This window comes from Octopus sinensis, linkage group LG13 (genome assembly GCF_006345805.1).
Source record: "Octopus sinensis linkage group LG13, ASM634580v1, whole genome shotgun sequence".
Taxonomy (NCBI): domain Eukaryota; kingdom Metazoa; phylum Mollusca; class Cephalopoda; order Octopoda; family Octopodidae; genus Octopus; species Octopus sinensis.
The window spans coordinates 32,046,863-32,061,862 of record NC_043009.1 but is presented as its reverse complement, the minus strand read 5'-3'; the positions used below and the strand labels follow the sequence as shown (position 1 = coordinate 32,061,862).

General features: G+C 38.7%; 1 long non-coding RNA gene across 1 annotated transcript in view; it reads right to left on the bottom strand.

The window, feature by feature from the left end:
* LOC118765785 overlaps positions 1 to 15,000 on the bottom strand; it is a 265,208-nt gene that overhangs the window by 128,940 nt on the left and 121,268 nt on the right. Inside the window, exon 2 of the long non-coding RNA XR_005001663.1 lies at positions 12,447 to 12,453. This is a non-coding gene — a long non-coding RNA (uncharacterized LOC118765785). The remainder of the gene's footprint in view (positions 1 to 12,446; positions 12,454 to 15,000) is intronic.

Genomic DNA, 15,000 nt, shown 5'->3' with positions numbered 1-15,000 from the left:
TTTTATGATCGTGTGTGTTTGGAGGATTGTGTTCATTCTGTGGTCTTTTTTTAGGAGGGGTATGTTGTGGAGGATGGTGTCGAAGGCTTCGTTATTGAGAGGGTTGTGTGTGGAGATGTATGGTAAGGCTTTTGGTTGTAAGTTTTTCTCTGATTTGGGATGTCTCAGTTCCTTGATGTTAAGTTGAAGGGCACGTTGAATGCACTTGTCAATAAGTGAAGGTGGATAGTTCCTGGTGATAAGGGTATCTTTTAGTTCTTGTAGTCGTGTGTCTCTGGTGTTTGCGTTAGAGACTATAGTGCATATCCTTTTTGCTAGATTGAAGGGGATATTCATCCTGGTGTGTCTGGGGTGGCATGAATTGAATGGAAGATATTGCTTAGAGTCTGTAGGCTTATAGTATATGTCTGTTTCTATTATATTATTAGCTTTCTTAATGAGGATATCGAGGAAGGGGAGTTGTTGTTGGCTATATTCCATCGTGAATTGGATGTTTACGTCCAGTCCGTTTAAAATTTTCTGGAATTCTATGAGTTTTTCTATATTTTTATGCCAAAGGATGAAACAGTCATCTAGATATCTCTTCCAGTTGTTTTCTATGTAGATGGAGAAAGGGCTGCCATATCTTTCTAGAACCTTACGATACAGACTGATCTCTAGGTATCCTATGACTAGGTTGGCAAAGGGGGGCCATTCGTGTACCCATCGCAGTCCCCGATTTTTGTCGGTAGAAGTTGTCATTGAAGGCGAAGAAGTTATTTTCCAGGATGAATTTAACCCCTTCTATCACAAATTCTTTTTTGATGCGGTGTGGTAGTTCGTTGGCGTGATTCTCTAGCCAGAATTGGATTGCCTCTAGTCCTAGGTTGTGGGGGATATTGGAGTAGAGTTTGACTACATCGAAGGATACCAGTATGGTGTTTTTGTTTATAGTATTCGGTAGGTGATTGAGCATATCTAAGTCGTCCCTTATATAGCTTTTGACATGTTTGAGGAGTGGTTTTAACAGGGTGTCTAAAAAGTTACTGAGGCGGTGGGTTTCGCATGCGGTACCTGCTATTATGGGTCTCAATTTGAGGTCATTAGGATTAGGGACTTTAATTATTTTGTCTGTAGCTATCTTGCATGCGTTGCTTATTTATGTATATATATATATTTATGTATATATACGATGAGTTTTTTTAACAGTTTCCCTCTATCAAGTCCACATGCAAGGTTTTAGTCGGTCCAAGGCTATAGTAGAAATCATTAGAAGAAGACTGAACCTGGAACCATGTGGTTGGGAAGCCAACCTCTTACTACACTCCCACGCTTGCTTTCTAAAAAGATTTAACCAATGGAGAGAGTATTTCTAAATTCAGTCACATGATCCCAGTGTTTTCTTGACTAGTTCACATATAGAGCGAAAAGAAGAAGCCGGCAATTTGTGTGCGTGTGTGTGATTAAAAAGTAAAGTTTTCATTCGTTCATGCTAATGCTTCAAAATATAATTTTGAATATTTAAAGTTATTTAAGAAAAATTACATAAAAAAGTAAACTAGCACCTAAATTATTTATTAGCATAAAGCTTCGATTCATTTAAAAAATTTATAACCCAGTAGAATTTCTCATGCCTTCAATCATCCCCAGGATGGAAAGAGGGTAAATTAGTTCAGTTTTCCCTCTACTTTCCCCAACTTTAAAGTAGATAAGAAGAATATTATCCTTCTCAGAAGAAAGAAACCAAATCTGAGTGAATGACGAGATGGCCCATTCTGGACCAATTTTTCTGTTTCCCATGTCTGTTAGATTGTCAGTATAAGAACGCATTTTCTAAGCTTTGAAGTGATATCGAAAACGAAATCATTTGATTGTATAGCTGTTACAACTGAAGGTGTAATTAAGCCAATGATCGGGAAAAAAGCATTTGTTGCTGTCATGTTTGATGAGACTACAAACCTTTGAATTCTTAACTGTCACACTTTTTGCGATTTGTTGATGAGAACGAAAGGCTTGAAGAAATGTTCAGGGGATAAGTCGATGTCAGCAAAGGCAGAAAAGCTGCATCACTGACAGACGTTCTACATTGTTATACACATTCACTTAATTTGGTACTCTCTCAATCGGTTTCAGGAGTTCGTGAATGTCGAGATTTCTTCCAAACTTTACAAAGAATTACGACTTTTTTCTCACAGTCAACGACTTGGATAGCCCCCTACTGGATGAAATCGTTAGAAGGGGATTTCTACAGTTATATGTACGTCACTCGTGTCTTACTAACTACTTCAAAATGGTGCATCGTATAGGGAAACTATTTTCATTTTCAAACTCCCCATATTTCAAAGCATATAATACTACACTTTTCACGAAAAATGGGGAGGGATGGAACACTCAGAGATACGCCTCCTAACTTCAGTGGGTGGTGGACTGCATACTCTAGTTTCCTAGTGTGTGTGTGACGAATTTTTCCTGTTTCTGTCCGGCTTCCACCTGTGAAACCCAACCGCAAATCTTTGGTTGGCTCGGAGTTGTATAGGAAACATTTGTTATTCGTAGGAGAGTATGACATGCTAAAACGTATCATATGTTCGCTATTTGTCGTAAATGCCGATGAAGTTGTGAGCAGATCTAGGCTCCGTCTCGACCCTTTCACTTCTTCACACAGCACAACATCAAGGATGTTACGGCTTGAACATGAAACGTCTGCACCAGTATCAGTATATAACTAGTACTCATTTTCAGTTGGGTAGATTGGGGCAACATAAAATGAAGTACTATGTTTAAGGTCACGCTTCCCAATCTGGCAATCAAATCGACGACCTTACGATGGAGTTCCTAACACCTTAACTGCTATGTCACCCGCCAACAACAACCAGATGCTGTCCGCGGAAAATTAATTCCTACAAACACAGTGAACAACTGCAGCAAAATTTCTGCATCGAGCTGCCACTTCTCTAGAAGAACTGACATTTATTTACATATGTAAACCATAACATTCAGATATGGGATCAAAAAGAATTATATGGGGCTCACCGAAAATACCTTAAAATGGCGATATAATTAACATATAGAACCGTTCAAATCTAAGGACATAAATGACGCTACTTCTCTGTCCGCACTCGTTTGCTAAGTGAAGGATTTTGGAACGTATCTCTTTAACTTGGAATGTTATGAACATAATAAATTCTTTACAACCCACAAGGGGCTAAACACAGAGGGGACAAACAATGACAAACAGATTAAGTCGATTACATCGACCCCAGTGCGTAACTGGTACTTAATTTATCGACCCCCGAAAGGATGAAAGGCAAAGTCGACCTCGGCGGAATTTGAACTCAGAACGTAACGGCAGACGAAATACAGTAACGTATTTCGCCCGGCGTGCTAACGGTTCTACCAGCTCAACATAATCACCTCCTATACTAATGGGGCTGGAAATTGCAGATGATGAAAGACCCAGCGATATCGCTGAATAAAAAGTCTGAGTTACTCTCGCTCTGCTGCCATAATTTAGTTTGAGTAATTTCTGTCAATAGATTAAAAGCTCCAGGATTTACACAAACTGAAACATTTAGATACCCAAACCTAGGCTTATGTAGATTTCCTCGAACCAGGTTTGTGAAACACGAGTGCTCTCCTTCACATATCAGTCAATATAGACGGCAATACCAACAAAACCAAAACCTACTTGTACACTACACAATGCACTAGCTGACACGAACCGACCAGTAAAAATCGATACAACCGGGAGGGTCACGGCTGAAACGCACGATTGTCCTGGAGCTAAACACATGTAACAATATTACCATCAGCTGCGTTACAGTACTCCCCCCTCCAAACACTTCTCTTCATCATCACCACCACCATCATCATCATCATATCATCATCATCATCGTCATCATCATCATCACCATCATCATCATCATCATCATCATCATCATCGTCATCATCATCATCACCATCATCATCATCATCATCATCATCATCATCATCATCATCATCATCATCGTCGTCATCATCATCGTCACCATCATCATCATCATCATCATCATCATCATCATCATCATCATCATCGCACTCGTTTTTACGTCATCGATGCTGCTTTTTTTTGTGTTGCGGCCAGTGTTTCTCGCTGAGGCTGCTGTTTTTATTTTGATGCTGATATGGCAGGTTTTGTTGTAATTTTTATTGTTGATGTTGCAATTATGCAGTTGTTTTATTGTTGTTGTTGTTGTTGTTGCTGGTAGTATTTGTTATTTTACTGCAGGCGCTGACAGCTGTCATTGCATTCAGCTTGCTGTTGTACATGTTGCTGCTAATGGAGTGCTAGATGTTAATGGCATGTGTATGATTATTATTATTAGCAGTAGTATTAGTAGTAGTAGTAGTTGTAGTAGTAGTGGTAGTGGTAGTGGTGGTGGTAGTGTGGTGGTGGTGGTGGTAGGTAGTAGTAGTAGTAGTAGTAGTAGTAGTAGTAGTAGAGGTAGTAATAGTAGAGGTGGTAGTAGTAGTATAGTTTTAGCAGCAGCAGCAGAGCAGCAACAACGGCAACAGTAACAGTAGCAGCAGCAGCAGAGCAGCAACAACGGCAACAGTAACAGTAGCAGTAGCAGCAGCAGCAGCAGCAGCAGCAGCAGCAGCAGCAGAGCAGCAACAACGGCAACAGTAACAGTAGCAGTAGCAGCAGCAGCAGCAGCAGCAGTAGTAGTAGTAGTAGTAGTAGTAGTAGTAGTTCTGCTTTCGTTTCTACCTTTAGTGTGTGGGTGTGCATGCATGTGCATGACTGCTTGAATGTGATTGCATGTGTGTGTGTGTGAGTGTGTGTGAGTGTGTGTGTGTGTGTGGTGTGTGTGTGTGTGTGTGTGTGTGTGAGTGTGTGTGTGTGTGTGTGTGTGTGTGAGTGTGTGTGTATGAGTGTGTGTGTGTGAGTGTGTGTGTGTGTGTGTGTGTGTGTGTGAGTGTGTGTGTGTGTGTGTGTGTGTGTGTGTGTGTGTATGTATGTGTGGCCCTCACAGTGCCCGTGGGTGTATATGAAGCTGTATTAGTGCAGGATTTTAATGTAAATAATTGAATAAATATGTGTATGTGTCTGTGTGTGTGTGTGTGTGTGTGTGTGTGTGTGTAGCTATTAACGTGTGTGAATCTATTTAGTAATGTCTATCAATGAAAAACTCTGTGTGTGTGTGTGTGTGTATTGTTAGCATGTGTCTGTATTTATCAATGTGTGTGTGTCTGTGTGATTATGTGTGTGTGTATGTCTGTTGATTTTGGTATGTGATTGCATAGTGTGTGATTGCGTGTGTATGTATACTCTTATAAAAAGTGTGTTGTCAGATGAAATCGTCTAATTGTCTGTATATGTGTGGTGTGTGCTGGTCATATCATCATTTTAGCGTGCCACAGATTGGGGACAATATGAAGATATAAATGTGTGTGTGTGTGTGTTTGTGTGTGTGTGTGTGTGTGTGTGTGTGTGTGTGAGTGTGTGTGTGTATGTGTGTGTGTGAGAGAGTGTGTGTGTGTGTGAATACGAACTGAATATAAATCTCGTATATGAAACACACCTTCTTTATGATCACCACTAAACCTTCCATATCACCACTGCCGCCGCCACCACCAACACATCACACCACCACAACCACAACCACTAACAACACCACTAACACGAGCAACACAACTACTACAACAACAACCACCAACACCACTACCAACACCATCAACACCACAACTACCACCCCACCAGCCCCACCACACTATTTCTAAACATTATTTTGACCATCATCACCACGCCAGCTTTTCTATTATCAGCATACCCGCACAAACCATCCAACCACCCAACCATCCCATCGCCACCACTGCCATTAGTCCCTCTCCACTATCACCATGACACCACATCGACCATATAACAACCAACACACCTTTCTTAAAATTTACCTCCGCAGCATTCCTGCCATCACTCCCCACACCATCATGCCCCCTACTATCACCCATACCATCACCACTACCATCACCCCTACCATCACCCCCACACCACCACTGTCCTAACAGCACCGCTTCACTGTCCATATCCTCAACATTATCTGCACCCTGATCATCTACTCTCACCACACCGCTTTATCTAGCACGTTGTCACACCTATCTACCTGCCCCACTACGCCCTCCAAACCCCAAACCCCCTATACAGCCCCTTATCGTCAGCACTCTCCCCTCGATCCTCCTTATCATCATTCCCCGTTACACACGCGCGCGCGTGCACTCACACCGTCAATACCATTATTATGGCCATAGAGAGATCGTCACCAGCGTTAATAACAGCCAATCAGAAATAGTTCTGTGTGTGTCTTTGGTGCATTTTCACGGAAACCATTCCAATTATCATCGCTGTTTCCCATTACACCTTCCTCCTCACCTCTCTCGATCACTCAGTTTCGAGTTCGGTCACATTGTACAGTACCTTGGACGCGTGTCTTCTACTTTAGCTTCAGGCTAACCAAAGGCCTGTGAGTAGACTGGCCAGACAGAAACTGAAACAAACCCGTCCTATACATACATAAACACATACATACATACACACATACACGCATACATACATACATACATACATACATACATACATACATACATACATACATACATACATACATACATATGAGATATGTAATACTGCCTAAATACCAATCTTGAGAAATTAGGCTTCTTAAAACCAGAAAGGAGAAAGCTAATTCGAAGACTACAGATCAAATCCATAACTGGAACTGTAAAAATCTGTAAAACTATCCAGAAGTTTATCATTTCAATAATTATGAGCATGTCTAGATATGCAACTATATGCATGAGAATACATACATAAAACATACAAATCTGCACATACATGCATACATACGTACATACATACATACATACATACATACATACATACATACAAACATACACACACACATACATACGTACGTACAAAAATACTCTGTTGTTGATGTTGAAATTCCATTGAAAGAGCCTTGGATCTAGGTTAGAAACCGACTCTTTCAGTATTGGCAAGAAATCTTGAAATAAGACCAAATAATGACCGACAGACAGGTAGGTAGATAGATAGATAGATAGATAGATAGATAGATAGATAGATGGATGGATGGATGGATGGATGGATGGATGGATGGATGGATGGATGGATGGATGGATGATAGATAGGTAGGTAGGTAGGTAGGTTGGTTGGTAGGTAGGTAGGTGGGGGTGGGTGGGTGGGTGGGTGGATGGAATGGATGGATGGATAGATAGATAGATAGATAGATAGATAGATAGATAGATGTATGTGTGTGTTTATCTTTGTTTTTGTGTTTGACCCCACCACAGCTTGACATCCGGTGTTGGTTTCTTTGCGTCCCTGTAGCTTAGCAGTTAGGTGACAAAAAGACCGATAGAATTAGTACCAGAGTTTTAAAAAAAACAAGTCCTGCTGAACTACTGGGGTTGATTTGTTCAAGTAAACCCTTGAAGACGGTGCCCCAGCATGGGCGCGGTTCAGTGACTGAAAGAAGTGAAGAATGCGATACAGTTTATTTAGTCAGTCATGGTCATTCCCACTTAAACAGTCGACATCCATCATGTGTGTGTATGTGTGTGTGTGTGTGTCTGTGAGTCTGAATTTTCATTTCCGTCTACCTTTTATTTCTCTCTCTCTCTCTCTTCCTCTTCCTCTCTCTCTCTCTCTCTTCCTCTCTCTCTCTTCCTCTCTCTCTCTCTTCTTCCTCTCTCTCTCTTCCTCTCTCTCTTCTCTTCTCTCTCTCTCTCTTCCTCTTCCTCTCTCTCTCCTCTCTTCTCTCTCTCTCTCTCTCTTCTTCCTCTCTCTCCTCTCTCCTCTCTCTTCTCTCTCTCTCTCTCTCTTCTCTCTCTCTTCCTCTCCTCTCTCTCTCTCTCTTCTCTCTCTCTCTCTGCCACTCTGTTAATTCGTTAATCTCTGTCTGTCTCTTCGTTATGTTGTGACCTCCATAGTAAGTCGTATTTTCTTGTAATTTCTACTTGGGAGTATTTCCCCCATTAAAGCTATTAACGAGATCCGATATTCCTCGACGATTCCTTTCAGTCACCCCCACACCTCACCCCCACCTCTCACCCCACCCCTCACCCCCACCACACCCAACGCCATCACTAATACGAAAACTAAATAAATCAATCAATCAAATCCATGCACCACAGCTAACCAATACCATCACTACCACTACCACAACAACTACCATGACTACTACCAGCAACACTACCGTTACCAGCATCACACTCATAGAGCGTCCAGCATCACCACCACTTTAAAAAAAAAAGACTCCGCCGGTTACGACGACGAGGGTCCCAGCTGATACGATCAACGGAACAGCTTGCTCGTGAAATTAACGTACAAATGGCTGAGCATTCCACAGACACGTGTACCCTTAACGTAGTTCTCGGGGATAATCAGCGTGACACAGAGAGTGACAAGGCTGACCCTTTGAAATACAAGTACAACTCATTTTTGCCAGCTGAGTGGACTGGAGCAACGTGAAATAAAGTGTCTTGCTCAAGGACACAACGCGTCTCCGGGAATCGAACTCACAACCTTACGATCATGAGCCGAATGCCCTAACAACTAAGCCACGCGCCCTCACTCACCACCACTACCACAACCAACACTATCATCTCCTACCTTACAGCTATTATTAACACCATAATTGACAACATCGTTGGTAACAGGCATTACTCGCACAAGTCCTTCCCCGAACTTAAGCCGAATAATAAGATGATATCGCAAGTTCTGTTGTGTCTGGAGAGAGTCATTCTCTTTTGGTGCCTTATAATTTAACACACACACACACCGGTGAAATTTCCATTTCTTTCTTTTTCTATTTTTGTAAAATTTTCGTTGCGTCTTGCAACCTTTTCGATAGTTTTGAATCGCATAAAGAATCTTTCAAACCAAATCCAAAAACGAGATATCGCAAGTGATTTGGGGTTTAAAAGTATAAATAGTAAAAGCGAAGAACAAAGAATGAGAGACTGAAATAACAATGACAATTTTAACGCCAATAATAATAATAATAATAATAATGATGATGATAATAACAAAAGGTTAATGTAAGAAGCATGTTTTACATTGGAAAGAACAAGCTTAATTACATGGTTTCAGAAACAGAATGCTGCAATGTTATGCGTGTGTGTAGCGTGTATAAAGACACACACACACACAACGCACGTACCCACACACACACACATTTATATGTATATATTTACACAGGCGCAAACTTTTATATACACACAGAAATATATATATATATACACATATGTGTGTGTGTATTGTTAGTGTGAGGATTATTTTCAAAAAGTAAAGACAACTCAATTGGTCAAGGATTTAGATATCTCTTATACAGGTCCTATTCAGAAAGAGTGCAACTCTTCAGGCCAAAGACCATGATTACCAAAGTGTTTTGCAAACAACTTGCACATGCAAGTGCTACCAGTAGAAAGCTCCGCATACCAGAAGCCAGCAGGTGTATGAGATCATCAGGAGAGAATGCGTACCGTTTCGGAGCCTACCTCTTGACGGCATCATTGCGCACCGCCCCCTCACTGACATGAGGGCCCCACTTGATAGATCAACTGGTTATCAGATATGACTCAACATTCTTCTAGCAATCGCTCATCGTCTCTTTTTAAGTAACCAGTGAAAAATCCGTCAAATGGGTACACAAGCACGTACGTGTATACACTAATATTATAGACACACGAACGTATACTCTGAGGCGCTACTGTTATAAAAGAACTCTCAAAAGTTTGAAAAGAAGGACGTACGTGAAAGAAATATATATCAAGTATATGTATTAATGTCTGTAATGGAAGCTGGCGAGCGTCTATCGGAGCATTTGTTAATAGTGTAGTTGTGAAATTTTCCACTGGTTTAGAATATATTTATCTCGATAGGGACATCTCTTAAATATTTCATTACTGTATTCAAGCCATTCCCAGAGATTTAATAAGTATAAAATGTGCACTCTTTCCGTTGTGCAATGCTTGCCTGTTCTTAACCCGTTGACGATGACCTTGATTATTCAAGAAACCTCTATCTGATTACGATGTCATTGTTCTTTTCCTTTAGCTTCTAGATATGGTTTGTTAACGTCTTGGAGTTTCTTTTGTCAAAGTGACTAAGACATATAAAATATTTATTTGAATTTACCTTCATCCATAAAATGTTTCTTTCCAACTCCATGATTTTGGCATGGCTGAGGTAACTTTGGCTTCATACACAATCGATTTCACATTATATGTCTAACCTATACGAACAACTCAAATCTTCATATCTAATAAATCTTTCTGAAAGTGAATGCCTTTATCTTGGTATTAGAACTGGAAGCTGATTTTCACGGGACGTCAGTAGAAATTTTTCCCGGTTTTATGATTATCTAAACAGCTTGGTATTTCTGACTTACATCGGTCTTGATGTTCAAATAAAAACGTGGTGGAAACCAGATAATTTTTATGGATTATTTTTGCCTTACTCAGTTAGAGCTATGAAATTTTCTCCGTTAACATATCTGTGCGCGCATGTGTATGTCTGTGTGCGTATATGTGTGTATATGTATATATACACATATATGTACCTGTATTTCAAAGGGCCGGCCTTGTCACTCTCTGTGTCACGCTGAATATCCCCGAGAACTACGTTAAGGGTGCACGTGTCTGTGGAGTGCTCAGCCACTTACACGTTAATTTCACGAGCAGGCTGTTCCGTTGATCGGATCAACCGGAACCCTCGTTGTCGTAACCGACGGAGTGCTTCCATCCATACACATATATATTTGCTTCCGCGAGTGGTATATAAAGCACGACATGTAGCAAAGTACAAAATTCCATCGGTTCCTCTATATATGGAAAAATGTGTTCCTGAAGAGAAATCAAATTATTTTTCGAAATGACTTGCAATTATCCATCGTTATTCCGACCACAGAGTATATATAGAAGAAATTATGAGATAATATTTTACATTTATTCAAAAAATTCTTATACGGAAACTGTTAATGGAATATATCCATCATACAAGGTTTCACCTTATGATCAGATTACGTCACCGATTCTGTAGAGTTTGTATAACACATGAAAAACACTTTGATCCTAATCACGACAAAAGCGAGATTCTGTGGAAACGATGTATCTGTATCTGTCGAATTGCTATGTATTGTCTCATTTATCTTTCATTTATATATATATATATATATATATATATATATATATATATATATATATATATATATATATATATATATATATATATAACTCTGATGATTTGACGGTCTTACTTGCATTTAAAGTAAAAACCTTAAATAAAGGGACATGTTCATTAATGAAACACGTGTAAGAATGTATAAAGAAAATTTTTTTTTTAAATTTCATGATATTTCACTAATTAGATAAAAGAGATTTGATAAGTGGCTTCATAGAGACATATTTCATAATGTAATTTTTTGTAATTTTTATTGTTGTTCAGCGCCACATTTTTTAACCTAATTCCTGATATCGCTTGTCAAAATAATTTCAGCCATCTCTTCATGTCTTTCTCATAATTAGGACTACATTAACCAATATAATATTTTCTCTGGTTTTTAATATGATACGAAGTGTAACTTAAAGAGAATTTCTTCTATTTTTATTAAGTTACGAGACTGGCCATGCAGAAGCTTTTTTGTCAAGTCTAGAGAAGTTCAGTGCAGAAGTATCCAAGCTGAAGAGTGTTGTATAATAGACTTGAGATGTAGATATTGAAGTGATTCCAATATTGATAGCTTATGTGTGTGTAAGAGAGACAGAGAGGAGGGTGCTGCTGTTAGACAGCCAAAGTCGATTCTAACATGACAGACTGTCAGTGTAGAAGTTAAATAAATAGAAACAAGACTTTGGTAAATATCACTCTGATCCTTCTTATACGGCATCCCATATGAATTTACTTTGTCAGTAATTCTATTAATCTATGCCAACAAATCTGTGATTTAGTATGTTTGCTCATTGATTTACTTGCTAACACTTTGTCAGCTGATAGAAAGTCTATATTTCTATGCTTCTCTAAGGATCCTCTCTTGCAGTGTAACAAGCAAATCGTATCTTCATTTATCTTGCAAACTTTATTATGAAAATATTATCCACTCAGCCATAAATAGTTTTCCTAATGTTTCCCGAAGAACTTTAGTTTTGAAATGTTTTAAATATTAACCCATTTTGTGGCCATATTTCTTTAAATAATTCATTTCCCAAATAAGATAACATTTCCAGGGATTTAGCGAAACTATAATCCTTTCTAGAATGGACACAACTCCAGTTACTGACTGGTAGTTATTTTATCGACCCTGAAAGTATGAAAAGCAAAGTCGACCTTGGTGGGGTTTGAACTTAGAATATAAAGACGAACAAAATGCCGCCAAGAAATTTTCCAGCGTGCTAATGATTCCACCAACTTGCCACCTTAGAAAGGTAAAGAATAAAAAAATTCAAATATTCAGATATTAAAACTTTGTGTTATCTCTCATGAAATAATAGTATTTCTTTCCAAGACCTGTATTTAAACTTCAACATGGCAGTGGGATTGAGAAGATTGCTTACCAACCTCAAGGTTCCGGGTTCATCCCCCGCTGCATGGAAACATGGGCAAGTCTTTTCTACATTAAGCCCGATGTGACAAAAGCCTCGTGAGTGGATTTGGTAGACAGAAATCGAAAGAAGCCCATCGTATATAATGATTCTGCCAATTTGCCTTTTAACAATACACAGACATTCATCAACATCATATTAGCTTCCACTTTTCTGTGTTTGCATGGGTCCGACGGAATTCTTTGAGGCAGTTCTTCTGTAACCAGATGCTTTTCCTGTCAGCAACTTTCACCTGCTTTCAAGGAAGGTAATATATTCTCATAGTGGGACGTTTTCACAAACGATTGGAAAGAAACAACACCGTTTATATTTCGGTGATGTTCATTTACGTCACCGTGTGATGCCAATAAAAGGCACATGTATTACACACACACACAAACACGCACACACCATACGTGATCAGCTGTGTAAACAGACTTTTTTTGGTGTCGAACATTTCTCTTTTTCACCTGCCACTCAATTCTATTTTCTATTCTGTTTATTTCACATTAATAAAGAATATCACCTAAAACGCTAAATTCTCTTCTTTTTCCTCCTCTGGTATATAAAACTTCAATGTACACTTCTGTGTTGCACATTTTTTTTTCTTTATATTTCTACACGTTTTATACACATGATTTTGTCTTTTTTATTCCACGTGGTATAGTTGGTTTGTTTATTTCTTTTTGCCTCAAATTATACTTGTATTTTTATTTTTTACCCATATATTTATTTACATATATGTGAATGTACACACACACACAAACACATTGGTTTTGAAAATTTGGCTCAAGGACAGCAATTTTATGGGAGGAAGTAAGTCGATTACATCGACCCCAGTACTCAACTGGTATTATCAAGGCCGAAAGGATGAAAGGCAAAGTTGACTTTGGTGGAATGCCACTAAGCATTTTATCTGGTAACGACTGTGCCTGCTCGCCGCCTCATCCATCTCCACCTAAACATCCCCCACACCCAAATATCTCCCCCCACCACATACTATTTGCTGGTAGGGACACCGTATTTCATTTAGCTACCATAATATGCTATCGCGTAGTAATTTTAACTTCCAGTGCTCGCTTTAAATTCTATAAAAGGTCTGTAGAGATACACTTAAATACACACACACATACATATACATACATACATACATACATATATATATATATATATATATATTATATATATATATATATATATATATCATATATAGAGGGAGAATTCACAAGAAAACAAAAAACGAAGACAGGTGGTGTAGACAACAAACAGATATATTTGTATAACGCTCGGGAAGTGAAAAAGTCTTCAATGCTTCGAGCCTACACTCTTCCGCAGAAAGGAACACAAAAAGAAATAAGGAGAGAAAATAAAAAATGTGTAGTGGTTAGCGATCTATCTATCTATCTATCTATCTATCTATCTATCTATCTGTCTGTCTGTCTATCTATCTGTCTGTCTGTCTGTCTGTCTGTCTGTCTATCTATCTATCTATCTATCTATCTATCTATCTATATATATATATATATATATATATATATATATATACAGTAATGCCTCGATGTATGAGTTAATTTCTTCGTGGAGACTGCTTCTAAAGTGAAAACTCGTAAAGCAGAGCAATAATACCGCGTGTGTATCCAAATGTTTAACAAGTGTAAAATTTTCTGCTACCATAACAAATGTTTTTGTTAAAAATTTGGATCTTCTGCTTGAAAAGCAAAACTCATAATCCCAGGGTCTTGTAAAGAGAGGTATTACTGTATATGTATATATATGTATATATATAGTTAATCCAAACATGAAAACACAAAGAGAAAACACAACAACGCGAGGACGTGGAACAAGTATAGTGTTATTGGATGTTTAGGAAAGGAAAGAAAGAAGGAGGATTTAACGTTTCGAGCGGAGCTCTTCGTCAGAAACATAGGAAAAGAAAAGATCCAAGGAAGGAAAGACGGAGAAAAAAAATTGCCAACGATACACACGCGGTAAGCTACAAGACCTCTGAGTAGCAAATTTTTGTGATGTTTTTGCAGCTTTGATAATAATAAAGCATATTACTCTACCTCCAGTATTTGAGTACTATTTTTTCCCTCTTTGTTTTACATTTATGTACTTACTTTGGTATATATCTCTCTCTCTCTCTCTCTCTCTCTCTCTGTCTATATATATATGTATATATATATATACATATACACACACCACAACAGCCATATGGTTTTGCACAGTTTCCATTGATTATATTTAATGCACAAAATATAACAAAAAACACACAACTCAAGATGCCATGCAATGGAACCGTCAAAATTGGAACCACAAGATTGCAAATACAAGCTGCCAACCTACCAGACAGCCATAATCACACATATTCAGCCTTACCAG